Source organism: Eriocheir sinensis, chromosome 36 (genome assembly GCF_024679095.1).
Source record: "Eriocheir sinensis breed Jianghai 21 chromosome 36, ASM2467909v1, whole genome shotgun sequence".
In the NCBI taxonomy this organism is placed as follows: Eukaryota; Metazoa; Arthropoda; class Malacostraca; order Decapoda; family Varunidae; genus Eriocheir; species Eriocheir sinensis.
This window is the reverse complement of record NC_066544.1, coordinates 15,297,653-15,312,652: the sequence shown is the minus strand read 5'-3', so window position 1 is coordinate 15,312,652 and position 15,000 is coordinate 15,297,653. Positions and strand designations below refer to the sequence as shown.

Genomic DNA, 15,000 nt, shown 5'->3' with positions numbered 1-15,000 from the left:
AGGAAAGAGGCCTAAGTCAAATTTTGGATGGTAGCAACGCAGGGTATTGATCTTTTACCCAATGCTGCTCCTGCTTCTGCTCCTCCTGCTGGTAGTGGTGTGCTCCTCTGCTGCTGCTGTGTACCTGCTGCTGTTGGCCTACTGACCCACTGACCTTCACTCGCCGATGATAGTTTCCTGCTGTCTGGGGTCCGTTCTTCACCCTCGCCGCTGTCATTAAGCTGTTCTCCGCCTACATTATCGCGTGTCATTATGCTGTCTCTCGCCCTCTGCTGCTAATCTCTGCTGCGTCATGCTGCGTGTTTGCTGTTTCTGCCGCCTACCTGCTGCTCCTGTTCCTGCTTCTCCTGCTGCTGCGTGCCTGCTAGTCCGCCATCAGGCCATTCTTGCAGCCATTTACACTATTGAATTTGTTTATGCCCTGTCTCCCTCCCTCCCTCCCTCCCTCCCTCCCTCTCTCTCTTCCTCCCTCCCTTCCTTTCTCTGCTGCTGTTGTTGTATCCACCCCTGCTCATATTCTTCCTTCCTTCGTTCCTTTCTTTCTTCACTTCCTCATTTCTGTTTTTTCTTTATTTATTTCTATCTTTCTCTCATTTCCTTCACTGGTTTGTTTTCTTTCCTTCAGTGTCTTTTTCTTTATCCAGTCCTTCCTCTCTTTCTTTCCATATATCCTTCCTTCCTTCCTTCCTTCCATCCTTCCTTCCTTCCCTCTTTCCTTCCTATTTTCCTTCCTATAGTTCCATCATATTTTTTTCCCTGTTTTCCATCAGTTACGTATTTCCTTCTTCACCCCCCATCCTACTCCTCCTCCTCCTATTCTTCCTCCTCCTCCTCCTCTTCGTCCTGGCGAGCGTGTACCCAAACTGCAGAATTTTAGGGGCAGACTCAGGTAAAGGAAGAAGCCACAGAAAACGGCGCAGTAAGTCTTGTTTCCATTCAATATCGTGGCCATGAAGGAACTATACGTGGTACTGATAACAACAACACCTGCAACAACTACTACTACTACTACGACTACGACTGCTACCACTACTATTACTACATCTACTTTGCCTATATTTCACCTCCATAATCACCTTCAGCGTCATCAATAGACCAATTATCCCCTAAAACAAGGTTAAAGACACGACCCAAACCTCACGTCGTCCGCTGGTCACTTCAAGGGCACAAGAGAGTAATAAATATATATAAAGAAAGGGAGAACGAAACAAAGAAACAAAAAGAAAAAAAGGAGAGGAAGAAATAAAAATATGAATGAAAAAATACAAAAAATTGAAAGAAGAATAAAGAGAAAGAAGGAAAAATAAATATATAAACAAAAAGGAAGAGAAAGAAAGGAAAAAGACAAAAGATAAATAAATAAAAGAGAAAGAGAGAAAGAGAAGGAGAAAGAGAAAAACAGAGATACACACACACACACACACACACACACACACACACACACACACACACACACACACACACACACACACACACTCACCACAACGCGGAAAAGCTAAAACGGGACTTCTTGTGATCTCGAGGCGGATAACAATTCACGAAGAGGGACAGATATTGGCGCTGCGTCATTACGGGCTGATTGAAGATGAAGGAAGGCGAGGCATCCATAATAACAACAATGATAACAATAACCACCACCGGTATTGGAGGGACATCACTGCCCGTCACACGAAACCTCACAGTCGTCACTAAACGTCCTTGAATGCATATATTAAGGTGGTACTGTGCTTGTTATTTGGTGGTTGTTGTTGTGGATATTATTATTATTATTATTATTATTATTATTATTATTATTATTATTATTATTATTATTATTATTATTATTATTACAGTGAAGGAGACACCTCAAGGGCAAAAATAAAAAAAAAGAAAAGGAGAACGTGGTGATGTAGAGATGCAATAGATAGGGTGTGTATAAGGAGAGGAAGGAAACATGGAAACACTGAAATGCAGGTAACAGAAAGCCTACTGTCTCATTACGTGGTTGCCAGCTCTGGTAATTTAATGTGCTCGACAGTCAACTCGTTCCTGTAAAGCAAATGAAAGCACTTCGATATACAGTTTGCTCATGACGCAGCTAAATAACAGTCGATCCGATTTTTAAAGAAGGTTGATGGTATTCGCGCTTATTGCGTCTAAAGGAAGGTTGTTCCGGTGGCGGATGATACGATCGGTTTGAAAAGGAGGAAGAGGAGGAGGGTAAGGAGGATGTTAATGGTAAAGATGATAATGGTAGTAGATGTAATAGTAATAGTAGTAATTGTCGTAAAAGTAGTAGTAATAAAATAACATTAATGATAATAAAGATGATGATGTTAATATATAATAAATAAGAATAAAATAATGATATAATTTTCTTTTTCAATATTATGACAATTAGGAAGAAAACAGTTCGTGACACGGAGATCAGTAAAAGCTCAGTGAATGGAATAATGAGTCACGCAACTGATCACACTCATTGAAGACGCGACGCCCCGGTAATCCCATTCATTGGCGTGTGTGTGTGTGTGTGTGTGTGTGTGTGTGTGTGTGTGTGTGTGTGTGTGTGTGTGTGTGTGCGTGAGCGTGTATGTGAAGTTGTTTATGTTTTCGTATTCATATTTTTGCTTTTTATTAATATTCTACAGTCGTTCATTTTTTATATTTCATTTATTAATTCACGTATTCTTTTCATTTACATATCTTTATTTTTTATTATTATTTTGTGGCTTTGATTTCTGTATTAGTATTAGTGGTATAAGTAGTATTTATTGTACGGTATTAGTATTAGTAATGTTAGTAGTGGTAGTAATGTTGGTAGTAGTAGTAGTAGTAGTAGTAGTAGTAGTAGTAGTAGTAGTAGTAGTAGTAAAATTATACGCTTGTCACTGTCTTCTGTACCCATCCGCCTTTTCCTCCTTTTGTAAAACTCTACGGTGCCCGCCACTCACGTTTCGCTTACTCCGCCCACGACCTGTTTTAGCTTCCGTTCCTTGCCTTCCCAACCGCCCCACCTCCTTCTCTACCTCCCTCCATCCATCTTTTTTTCCTTCCTATCTCTTCTCCCCTTATTTCTTTTCCTTCTCTCCCTCTCTTCCTCCATTCATTCTCTCTTCTCTATTTTTTTTCTTTTTTTTCTCTTTCTTTTTCCCTCCCTTCCTCCGTTTATCCATCCTTCACTCAGCTCAATTTCTCCTCTTATTTACTTCGTCTCTATCGCCTCCTATCTTGCCCTCCTCCCTTCCTCCTCCTCCTCCTCCTCCTCCTCCCCTGCCTTCCTCTTAATCCATTTTCCCTTTATCCTTCCTCCCCTTGACCTTCCTTCCTTCCTTTCCTCTTTCGCTTCCCTTCCTCCTCCTCCTCCCCTTCGTTTTCTATATCAATGTTTTGTCATCTTTACTCTTTTTTTTTCCTCCTCTCTTTTCTTCTTCTTCCCTTCATCCTTACTTCCCTCTTTCTCACATACATTCTTCTGACTTTTTTTAATGTTATATTTCCTTTTCTCTCTTTCTTGTGTGTTCTGTTAAATCTCTTCCGGTTCATCCCTCCATTTTTATCCTTTTTTTTTCTTTTTGTTCACTTCTTCCCTTCTTCCTTAATTCCTTCTTTCTTTTATTCTCTTTTCGCCTTCCTGTTCACTTCTCACTTCTTACAGTGTGCCCTTCCTTCCTTCCCTTCACATCTTCTTTTCCCTCTTGTCGTTTTAATCTTCCCTTCCTCTCCTCTTCCTCCTCCTCTTCCTCCTCCTCCTCCTTCCTTTGTTCTTTTCTCTCTTCAGATTCCTCCTCCTCCTTCCTCTCTTTCGTTGCTGATGCATCTAAATCCTTCTCTCTATTTCCCTTTGGTCCTTCTTCCGTTTTTTGTACAGATACTTCATTCATCCTTTTCCTCTTCTTCAGCCCTTGCATTCTCCTCCTGATTGATTCTCTTTCCCCTCCTCCACCTCCTCCTCCTCCTCCTTTTCCATCAGCCCCTCAAAACAGCTCCTTGCAGCCTCCTCCTCCTCATCTTCATTCTCCTTATCTCTCACCTCCTCCTCCTCCTCCTCCTCCTCCTCCTCCTCCTCCTCTTCCTCCAGCCCCTCAAGACAGCTCCTTCTTCTCCGTGTGTTGTGAATCACAGTTGAGGTGACGCGTCCCGCCCTTCAACCGTTCCCCCGGCGAGGCGTGGCGTCCCTTAACACCCGCCCTTGCCGCCCCTGCCTGGTGTCACCTTCGCCTGCCTCGCCTTCTGCGTCTTCGTCTTCGTCCTCGTCATCTTCTGGCTCCTCCTCTTCTTCTTCCTTTTCCTTCTTCGCTTTCTATCATATTCTCCTTTCTCCTTTTTCCTCCTCTTCCCCTCTCTCTTGCGTCTTCGTCTTCGTCCTCCTCATCTTCCGGCTCCTCCTCTTCTTCTTCCTCCTCTTCCTTCTACGTTTTCTGTTATATTCTCCTCTCTCCATTTTCCTCCTCTTTTCCCTCTCTCTTGCGTCTTCGTCTTCGTCCTCCTCATCTTCTGGCTCCTCCTCTTCTTCCTCCTCTTCTTCCTTCTACCCTTTCTATCATATTCTCCTTTCTCCTTTTTCCTCCTCTTCCTCTCTCTCTTGCGTCTTCGTCTTCGTCATCCTTATCTTCTGCCTCATCCATCCGCGTCCTCTTGTCTCTCTCTCCTTCTTGCTTTTCTTACTTTCTACGTCTTTCATATCTTGTCTCATTTCTTCCTCATCTTCGTCTGCTTTCTTTGTCTTCGTCCTTCTCCTCTTCCTTCTGTGTCTTCTCTCTCTCTTCGTTCTTCTCTTTTCCTCTTCCTTCTTGCTCTTCTTTTTTCCCTCTCTCCTACGTATTCTATCTCTGTCTTCCTCCTCCTCCTCTTCCTCCTCTTCCTTCTATGTCATCTGTCTCTGTTTCCTTCCTCCTCCTCCTCCTCCTCCTCCTCCTCCTCCTCCTCCTCCTCCTCCTCCTCCTCCTCTTCTTCCTCGCTCCTGCGTTTTCTGTATCTGCCTCCTTCCTCCTCATTCTCTCTTTAATCTGTCTCCTCTTTCTCCTCCTTATTCTCTTCTTTCTCCGTTTTTTTTCTTTTCCTCCTCCTCCTCTTGATTTTCCTTTTCCTCCTTCTCCGTTGCTATTTTCCTCTTACTCCTCCATCCCCTCTTCCTCCTCCTCCTCCTCCTTCCTGTCCCTTCTTCTTCGTCCTCCCCGCCCACGACCTCTTCCTCCTCCTCCCTCTCCATCACTATCCTCCACCTCCTTTTCCTGCTCCTGTTTCTGCTTGTTATTACTACTGCTATTACTATTTTTATTACTTTTATTATCTTTTGTATCTTGTATCAGAGTTCTTCAATATTTTACTGAGTGTTTTCTCGCCTTGTTTTTGTTATGCTCTCAATAGGTAAAGATTCATATTATTTTTATTAAAGAATCACTAACTTTTTTTCCCTTCCTGTTGAGAGTTTTTACGCAATGCTTTTTGTGTGTGTTTTAAAGTTTACATGTGTGCGTGTATGTATTTATGTATGTTTATGTATGTATGTATTTGTGTATGCATGTGTGTGTGTGTGTGTGTGTGTGTGTGTGTGTGTTTTTTTTTTTTTTTTTACAGCAAAGGAGACAGCTCAAGGGCACAAAAAAATAAACATTAATAATAAAAAAAAGCGTGGCCGAAAGATAAGTGTGTGTGTGTGTGTGTGTGTGTGTGTGTGTGTGTGTGTGTGTATATTTCCCTGTGCTTGAATGAATGTGTCAGTCTATCTTTCTATTCTTGGGTGTATGAATGTATGTATATATGAGTGCATGTATTAATGGAAGCTATCGAAGAATGAAAGAATGTATAAATTAAAGATTATCCATACACATAGTCAAATGAAAGAACAAATGGATCAATAAGTTATTTTCCTTTATTAATTCATAGACGAAGTTATGAGTTTATGAATGGTGAGGTGTATAGGTATGTATGTATATATGAATGCGTGGTTATATATAGACGCGAGAAATAATGAATGGACACCGGGATGAATGAATGAATGGAAGAAGCAAGAGGACGATGTATGATTGAATGAATAATGAATGAAGCGGACGGATGAATAAGTGAAAGAATAAATAAACAAAAAATGGATGATATAAGTGAATTGGTGGATGATTTTTCCTCCTCTCCTGATCTTCTTCTCCTTCTTCCTTTCTTCCTTCCTTCTTCCTTCCTTCCCTCTTCCTCACTCATCCTTCTGACTATGTTCGTTTTATTTTATTTTCTCTTTCTTATGAAGCAAAAACAGGATGTGTGATTGAATGAATAGTGAATGAAGTAGAAGGATGAATAAGTGAAAGAATAAATAATAAAAGATGGATGATATAAGTGAATTGGTGGATGATTGGAAGGATTTTTATTTTATTTTTTCTAGTCATCCACTCATCCGTATTCTTGACAGTGATTAAGTGCGAGAAATAAAAGGCTCATTAATATTTGTCTTTTCCTCACATATTTTCCTCTTTCCTCCCATTTTCCTCCTCATTCCTTTCTCTTTCTGGCTCATATATATTTTCTTCCTTCTACATTCTTCTCTTTTCTTCTCTCTTTTCTCTTTCCTCATTATTATCTTCATTTTCCTCCTAAATATTTCTCCTTTACCTCTTCCTTCCTATCCAATCCTTTCATTCTCTCTCTCTCTCTCTCTCTCTCTCTCTCTCTCTCTCTCTCTCTCTCTCTCTCTCTCTCTCTCTCTCTCTCTCTCTCTCTCTCTCTCTCTCTCTCTCTCTCTCTCTCTCTCTCTCTCTCTCTCTCTCTCTCTCTCTCTCAATATTCTCTTCCCCTCACCCCTCAATATCTCCAATTCTGTCTTTTTTTCGTTCTCTCCATTCCTTTATTTTTCCTCCGTTCTATTACATTTTCTCCTCCTCCTCTTCGTTCTATCTTCTCCCTCTCTCCCTCTCTCCTCTTTTCTGCTCCCTTCCCTTTTTTTCTATTTTTTTCCTCTTCCTCTTCTTCTTTTTACCTCTTTTCTATATCTCCTATCTCCCTCCCTCTCTCTCCTCTCTATGTTTTTCCTTGTTTTATTCTCTTTAATATTATTTGTTGTATCTTCCTTTTCCATCCACTCAGCTTTATTTTATTTCCGCCTTCCCCTCCTCCTTTGCTCCCCTTTTTCCTATCTCCCCTTCTCCTTCCTCCCTCGTGTGTATCTCTCCCTCTCTCTCCTTTTCTCTCCACTGTTGCTTCCCCTTCTTCTCTTTCCCGTTCTCACTCTTTTCTCCCTTTATCTCCCATTTCTCTGTTTTTTTTTATATCTTTCTCCTCGTCTGCGTGCGTCTCCTTCTCTTCCAATCTTCGTTTTTTTTTCTCTCCTCTCCTCTGTATCACATTCCCTTCCCTCCCTTCTTTTCCTCACCTCGTTCTTTTCTCCCTTCTGTCTATCATGCCTTTGTTTTTTATATCCCCTTCTCTCTATCGTCCCCCTCCGATATTTTTTTCTTCCAGTCTTCCCTTCCAGAATAAGCTTTTCACTTCTTTTCCTTCGCTTTCTCTCTCTCTCTCTCTCTCTCTCTCCCATTCTATTTTCCCTTCCATTTTCCTTCTAACTTCTTGTCCCCACTGTGTCTTTTTCCTCTCCCATCTCGTTTTCTTTAGTCTGCCACCCTTCCATAACTTCTTCCCTTCCCTTCCCTTTCCTCTCCCTCCTTCCCATTTTTTCCTCCTCTGTCTTCCCCCGTCTTAGACTCAAGAGTAGGTCAGGTTGGCGCCACGTCAGCTCGTCAGCAGTGGGTCAGCGCCGTCAGACGTGTGTGTGTTGTGTGTGTGTGTGTGTGTGTGTGTGTGTGTGTGTGTGTGTGTGTGTGCTGTCGTGGTGGATGAAGGGGTGAGGTTCTGCAGCATAGTCTAGCCAGGGGGGGGGGGTACTGCTGCATGACTCGCCCGCCCTCACCCACCATCCCTGTACACCACCGCCACCACCGCCACCGCCCTCATCCACCGCCCTCGTCCACCGCCCTCGTCGTCTCCGCATCGTCTGTGTTCCGTGGGGTCGAGGGTTTATATTTGGGTTCATCTGTCGTGTATATTTGGCCAGAAATGAGAGATTAAGTAAAATCATTGTGGAGGGAGGCAAGGGTGGAGGCGAGGTGGTGCTGCGTCGGGCGTCTGCGCCGCTCCGCCAGCTGTCGTGCCGCCGCCACCGCCGCCGCAACTTTCGTCTCCCACACCTAAAGCTCCCCTCGATCTCCCTTAATCAGGCATACACAGCTAGTACTTTTGGGGCTTTAGGCGTTTTTGGCGTGTATAGCTGAGTGTGTGAGCTGTCCAGGGCTGAGGGCGTGTGTGTTGGCGTGTGTGGCCGCCCTGGAAGCGTCGCACGTCGCGGAGTCGTGGCAGCGGCGCGGCCTGCTGTACGACACCTGCTTGGCCACTCCTGGCAACCGGGTTTCTGACAGTCAGCAGTCCATTGTGAGCCAGACTTGTGAGCAGTGAGGATCGCGCGGCGGCACACACTGTGATCTGTTTGTACCCGAGGAGGCTGCGGCTCGAGCCATGCTGGAGGCCTCGTAATGGCCGGGGGGCGCCGCGAGCACTGACGCACAGGCGGGAGGACTAGTGCGCGAGGCCAGGACGGAGGTGTGGCGGGTGTGGCCCAGTGCTACGGACACGGTGTGACGGGCCGCGGGCCACCTCCCCGCCGCCCGCGCCATGGCCGCCCACTGAGGCCACCCACCCCGCCGCCCCAGCCACCCCGCCCACTCCTGCCACGGATAACATGCTTAAGGTGACTCCCGTCGACCAGTCCTCGCGATGACCTCAATTTGGAGCCTTTCGTGACCCATCCCTCCCTTGGTCACCCCTCCCCCCCTCCCCTCCCCTCCCCTCCGTCCCCTCCCCAGTCGATGCCTTTCCCCTGAGCCTGTCGTGAGCCGTGGGTGTGGTGCTGCTCACTCCCCTCCTCCTCCACCCCTCCTCCACCGCTCCTCCACCTCTGCATTCCACAACGACCTCCACCAGCCTCCACTGCGTCATTTCTCCTCCCACCTAGTCTCCTCCGTCAGTCACCCCTCCTCCACCTCCTCCACTTGTGATTTCCGTCGTCTGTGTTACCGTTTCATGCCTCTTTCCACTTTTTCATTCCTCTTTCTCCTCTTCCTCTCATTCCTCTCCTCCCTGTTTTCCCTCACCTCCATTTTCCGTCTCTTTTTCTTTCATTCCGTTCTCTTTATTGCGTCATTCCTCTCTCTCACTCTCCTTCTTTCTTTCTTTTCTCTCCTTTCCTCCATGTTTAATCTTCACTCTTCTGTTCATTCTTCGCCCCTTGACTCTGCATTTTTCTCCTTCCTCTTCCACTCTCATCCCTCTTCCTCTTTCTTCTCTTCATTCCTCTCCTCCTCCTCCTCCTCCTCCTCCTATCAGCACTCCTTTCTTTCTCCTTTTTCCTCTTCTCCCTTTTCCCTTCATTCCTTTAATCCTCCTCCTCCATTCGGCACTCCACTCCTTGTGTTTGATTCCACATTTTCGCTCGCTCTTCCACTCTCATTCCACTTTCCATCCTCTCTATCTGCACCACCACCACCACCACCGCAGCTCCATTTCCTTCTCCACCACCACCGTACTCGCACCATATATATATCTATGTCATTGTTTTATTATCTCTTTATTCGTGTGTGTGTGTGTGTGTGTGTGTGTGTGTGTTATGTGTATATTTCAAGTTGTTAGGTCTAGGCATTTGAAAACACACACACACACACACACGCAGGGTTAGCCATGTAGTGTTATGAGAGAGAGAGACAGGCTGAGGGGACGAGGAAGAAGAGGAGGAGAGGGAGGAGGGGGAGGTAAACTCATTGATCATCCCCTCCTTCTCCTCCTCCTCCTCCTTCCCTCTCCTCCTCCTCCCTCCTCTCTTCCTTCCTCCTTTCCTCCCCACCAAAGCTGCTCCACCACCGCCCACGGCATACTGTTGGAGAGAAGAAGAGGAGGAGGAGGAGGAGGAGGAGGAGGAGGAGGTTAAAGAAAGGGGAGTGTCATTAGATCTGTTGCTTTCTCTTCTTTCTTCTTTTTTTCTTCTCTTCCTTTCTTTCTCTTTTTATTTATCCTTATTTTTCGCCTCCGGTTACTGAGTTTTCCTTCAGTTCCCCCTCTTCTTTTTAATCCTCCTCCTCCTCCTCCTCCTTCTTCTCCTATCCTCCTCCCCCCCTCCCTCCTTTTCTGGTGCAGTACTAAGTGGCAGGGAACACTGGTCACGTGATACTCTCTCTCTCTCTCTCTCTCTCTCTCTCTCTCTCTCTCTCTCTCTCTCTCTCTCTCTCTCTCTCTCTCTCTCTCTCTCTCTCTCTCTCTCTCTCTCTCTCTCTCTCTCTCTCTCTCTCTCTCTCTCTCTCTCTCTCTCTCTCTCTCTCTCTCTCTCTCTCTCTCTCAGTTGTTTAAAACTTGAATCAGATGTGATGAACCTGCATTAGCTAAGCGTCCTGTGAGCGAGGATAAGGAGGAGGAGGAGGAAGAAGAGACGGAGAGAGAAGAGAAAGAGGGTGATAACAAAAGGAGAGAAAAAAAAGGAGAAAAAGAGGCGATGCGTTGAGGAAATAAAAAGGATATGAGGAAGAGGAGAAATAGGAGAAAAACATGATTGAAGGAAGAGGAGGAAAATGAGCTTGATGAGGAGGAGGAGGAGCATAGGACTGAAAGAGGAAGAAGAGAAGGAGGAGAAGGAGGAGATGAACTTAATATGTAGGGCAGGAGAGAGAGTTTAGTGGGTGTCATTTTGGGCCGAGACGAGGCAATGCGCTGGGCCTCACTTCATTCTCTCTCTCTCTCTCTCTCTCTCTCTCTCTCTCTCTCTCTCTCTCTCTCTCTCTCTCTCTCTCTCTCTCTCTCTCTCTCTCTCTCTCTCTCTCTCTCTCTCTCTCTCTCTCTCTCTCTCTCTCTCTCTCTCTCTCTCTCTCTCTCTCTCTCTCTCTCTCTCTCTCTCTCTCTCTCTCTCTCTCTCTCTCTCTCTCTCTCTCTCTCTCTCTCTTCGATCTTGTGCATTAGTGTGTCGCAGTGTAATGTTTGCGGTGCTGTTGTTGTTGTCGTTGTTGTTGTTCTTTGTTTATTTGCTTGTTATTGCCTTTGTTATTGTATTTATTATTATTATTATTATTATTATTATTATTATTATTATTATTATTATTATTATTATTATTATTATTATTATTACAATACTACTATTACTACTACTATTGCTTCTACAACTACGACTACTACGACTACTATTACCTACTACTACTACTACTACTACTACTACTACTACTACTATTAACTACTACTACTACTACTACTACTACTACTACTACTATTAACTACTACTACTACTACTACTACTACTACTACTACTACTACTACCCTCTGTGTTGTTCGCAGTGACGTGTTACAGTTATTGACAAGCCTGTGTGTGTGTGTGTGTGTGTGTGTGTGTGTGTGTGTGTGTGTGTGTGTGTGTTGCAGTAATACGTTACGTCACGGGTTTGTACTGCGCTTCCTCTACCCCGTTTGTCTGTTTGTGCGTTTGTGTGTGTGTGTGTGCGTGTGCGTGTGTGTCCGTGTGTGTAAGCCTTTAACTCCCCTTCTTCGTGTGCGTGTATGTGTGTGTGCGTGTGTGTGTGAGTATATTTTCGTGTGTGTGTGTTTTCATTCTTCATTTTGTCTTTCTTTTTAGTTTTGTTCATGGTTAGTATACATTCCATTGTGTTGAAGAGCATTAGTTTATATATATTTACTCCTTGCTTAACTATCTCCTTTGTTTCATTGTTCTTGTTTGTTTTTATCTCTTGTTTCAATCTTGTATCTTGCTGTTCTTTTTCTACGTCGTATAATTTATTATTTATTTATGCTTTCTTTACGTCACACAATCTATCTTCATTTTCCCCTTTCTTTGTGTCTGTTTTTCTTTTTTTTCTTATTTCTCTTCTTTGTTCTATTTTTCTTTCCTTCTCACGACTCCTTTTAACCTTCTACCTTGCTATTCTTTCTCTACGGCATACAATTTATCTTCATTTTCGTCCTTTCTTTCTCTGTGTGGGTAGCTGTGTTTTATTCTTATATATTTTCACTCTTCTATTCTTTCTCTCGTTTCAGAACCTCCCGGACCATTTTATTCACCTTCTTCAATCATCCTCTCATTTGCGTCAATTAATTCCCACTCTGCGTCGTTTTCTCATTCGGGAGCATCGTATACTTAATGACCTTCTATTTTTATCCCTTCCCTCATTTCTCTTATTTCTGGCTCCATAAAACTAATGCTCGGGCTTATTTTCTGCCCTCGCTCGCCATTCCATCTTTTTCTATCTCTCGCTTAACTTTTCAAATACTCGTTTTCTTTTTTCTTCGTTTTCTAATTCAATTTTTTTTCTCTCGTGTCTTTCATTTTCTTTGTTATGCGTCATTTCGTCAGCTAAAGGAAAGGGAGTTGTCTTTTTTTTCACTTCTCTCAACTTTTCAAATACTCGTTCTCTTTTTTCTTCGTTTTCTAATTCAACTTTTTTTTCTCTATCTCATGTCTTCCATTTTCTTTGTGGTGTGTCATCTCGTCAGCTAAAGGAAAGGGAGTTGTCTTTTTTTTTCACTTAACTTTTCACATAGTATTTTTTTTCAGTCTTCCCTTTTCCTCATATTTTTCTTTTGTTTCGCATTTTCTCTTCCTTTCATCACTTCTTCGCCTTCCTTAATCAATACTAAGGAAGAGGGATTGTCTGTTTAATCCTATTTCACACATAGTACTCTTTTCTTTATCGTCTTCTTCTCACGTATTTGGGCTTTACTTTATTTTCCTCTACCTCACATTTCCTTTTGTCTTCATATATTTCATCTTTGTTTCTCTTTGTTTTCTTTTACCTCACATATCCTTTCGTTTTCATCCTTTTTTTTTTTTTCTCACGTATTTCGGCTTTACTTTGTCTTCTTCTACCTCGCTTTGACTTTCTTTATCATCTTTTCAACGGGGTCATTTTGTAGGTAAGGGTGGAAGGGTTTCTGCGTTTAGGTTCTCATTGGCATTCTTCAAGTAGGTATGTAGGAAGTGGTGACTCCGTGTAATGTAAATGTGACAGGCTGGGACCGTAGAGTTTTTTCACCGGAAGATATGCCAGTTTTAATTTTCCTTTTGTTCCCTTTAGCCTAGTGTGTTTTTATTTACACCAGCGTAGTTGTGTGTGTGTGTGTGTGTGTGTGTGTGTGTGTGTGTGTGTGTGTGTGTGTGTTTGCGTGTGTGTGTTATCGATGCGCTGCCTTCCTCACACCGCGTCACCTCCTCCTCTTCCTCCTCCTCCTCTCCTTCTTGACGTCACAGCCACTAATAACAAATGAGCTTCTCTTTATCGTTTTCGCCTTTGCCTGCTGGACATTGATTTCCCGTTACATTTTGTGCCGTTCCTGATTTAAGAAAACGCCTTTAATATTACAGCTAATGAAGACATTTTATATATTCTACCTTTCAGTTTTTTTTCTTCACAATTATTAATATCTCGAGTGTTTGTGAAGTGAAGAAGAAGTGTGCGCTGAATTTGAGTAAGCTTTATTGATCTTCGCTTCACTTTTCCTTTGGTTTCTTTGTGTGTTTTTTTTAACTTTTTTTTTACTGTTTTATACTTTTCTGTAGTTTTCACTTTAATTTTAAGGTCACACACACACACACACACACACACACACACACACACACACACACACACACACACACACACACACACACACACACACACACACACTTCTACTTCTCTTCATTTTCTGTAAGGCCTCACACACACCCTTTTCTTTTCCATGTAATTTTTTTTCAGATAGATTTTACCTCAATACTATTCCTTCATTCTCTTCTTCTCAGTCACACATTTCTCAAGTCACACACACACTCACTCACTCCAACCCTTCACAGACTGCAAGAGAGACAAAGAAAATCGTTGACGGCAGAATATTCGAACCCCGAAGTAGCAATAATAACATCATACCCAGAAAATTCGTAACCTTCTTTTCGGGTCGGGTCTGGGTGGAACCGGTTTGCCTTGCGTGGGTGAGTGATGGCAGCAGAGTGACGGGAATGTAGCTAATGAACGGATCGGTATCTGGGATCGTTTTATAGGGGAGAATAAGTAATGATCAAGTATTTTTTGTCTCGTAATGGAAATGGATGTAAAACCGGTGGAGTTAAGTGTGTGTGGAGTGGAGCGAGTACGTGTGTGTGTGTGTGTGTGTATGTACGTGTTCGTGGGTGGGGTTGTTGGTGTGTGCGTGTGCGTGTGCGTTTATGATCGTAGTACATGAAGAGAACGTGTCAGAAAAAGTTGAGTGGTGAAATTTTACTCGGAAATATTAATGGGTTGTAATTGGTCCTTGTAGAGCAGAAACTTAATAAGAAAATCGTTACTTCTTTGATTGGGGAATAGAAAAGTAAATAAAGTTTCGTGTGTGTGTGTGTGTGTGTGTTTGTGTGTGTGTGTGTGTGTGTGTGTGTGTGTGTGTGTGTGTGTGTGTGTGTGTGCGTGCGAGTGCGTGTGCGTGTGTGTGTGTAAGTAATTGGAAGAGAACTGACTTTGGGATTCTTTCATACTCCGGTAAAATAACTAAGAATCAGGAGGTGGGAATAACCGGGTTGATTGTGACGCACGGATCCCGGGGCTTGGCGCGCGGAGGAAAACTGGGTCACGCGAGACTGAATAGATAAGAAACTGAGGAGAAATAATTGTGCCATCTAGGGAGACAGGAAAAAAACGGGTAGTTACTAAACGAGCAATATCTGGGTCAGTGACGGACGACTCGGAAAACTTTGTCGATTATGTTAAAAAGAAATTATGGAGAGGAAATTATTTTGTTGGAAAGAGTGATACAGTGTGTGTGTGTGTGTGTGTGTGTGTGTGTGTGTGTGTGTGTGTGTGTGTGTGTGTGTGTAAAGATTATATTATTACTCTACGATTATTGCTCTGTTATATAAAAGTAATATTGAATCCATAAATATCGACGGAAAAATTTGTCAATACTTTACATAACTCCGTGTGTGTGTGTGTGTGTGTGTGTGTGTGTGTGTGTGTGTGTGTGTGTGTGTGTGTGTGA

At 43.3% G+C, this 15,000-nt stretch overlaps 1 protein-coding gene across 16 annotated transcripts in view; it reads left to right on the top strand.

Annotated features, from left to right (window-relative positions):
* The window catches only part of LOC127007901 (sodium channel protein para-like), a 160,198-nt gene that overhangs the window by 45,462 nt on the left and 99,736 nt on the right, over nucleotides 1-15,000 (top strand). For 3 of the 16 annotated variants that reach the window (XM_050879368.1, XM_050879362.1, XM_050879354.1), the window contains exon 1: nucleotides 8,279-8,704. The exons of 1 other annotated variant lie outside the window; for it this stretch is intronic. The gene's annotated coding sequence lies outside the window, so the exon portion shown is untranslated. Of the gene's footprint in view, nucleotides 1-8,276; nucleotides 8,705-15,000 lie in introns of those variants that run through there. 12 more of the 16 variants (XM_050879363.1, XM_050879369.1, XM_050879366.1 and 9 more) reach the window with 7 other exon arrangements.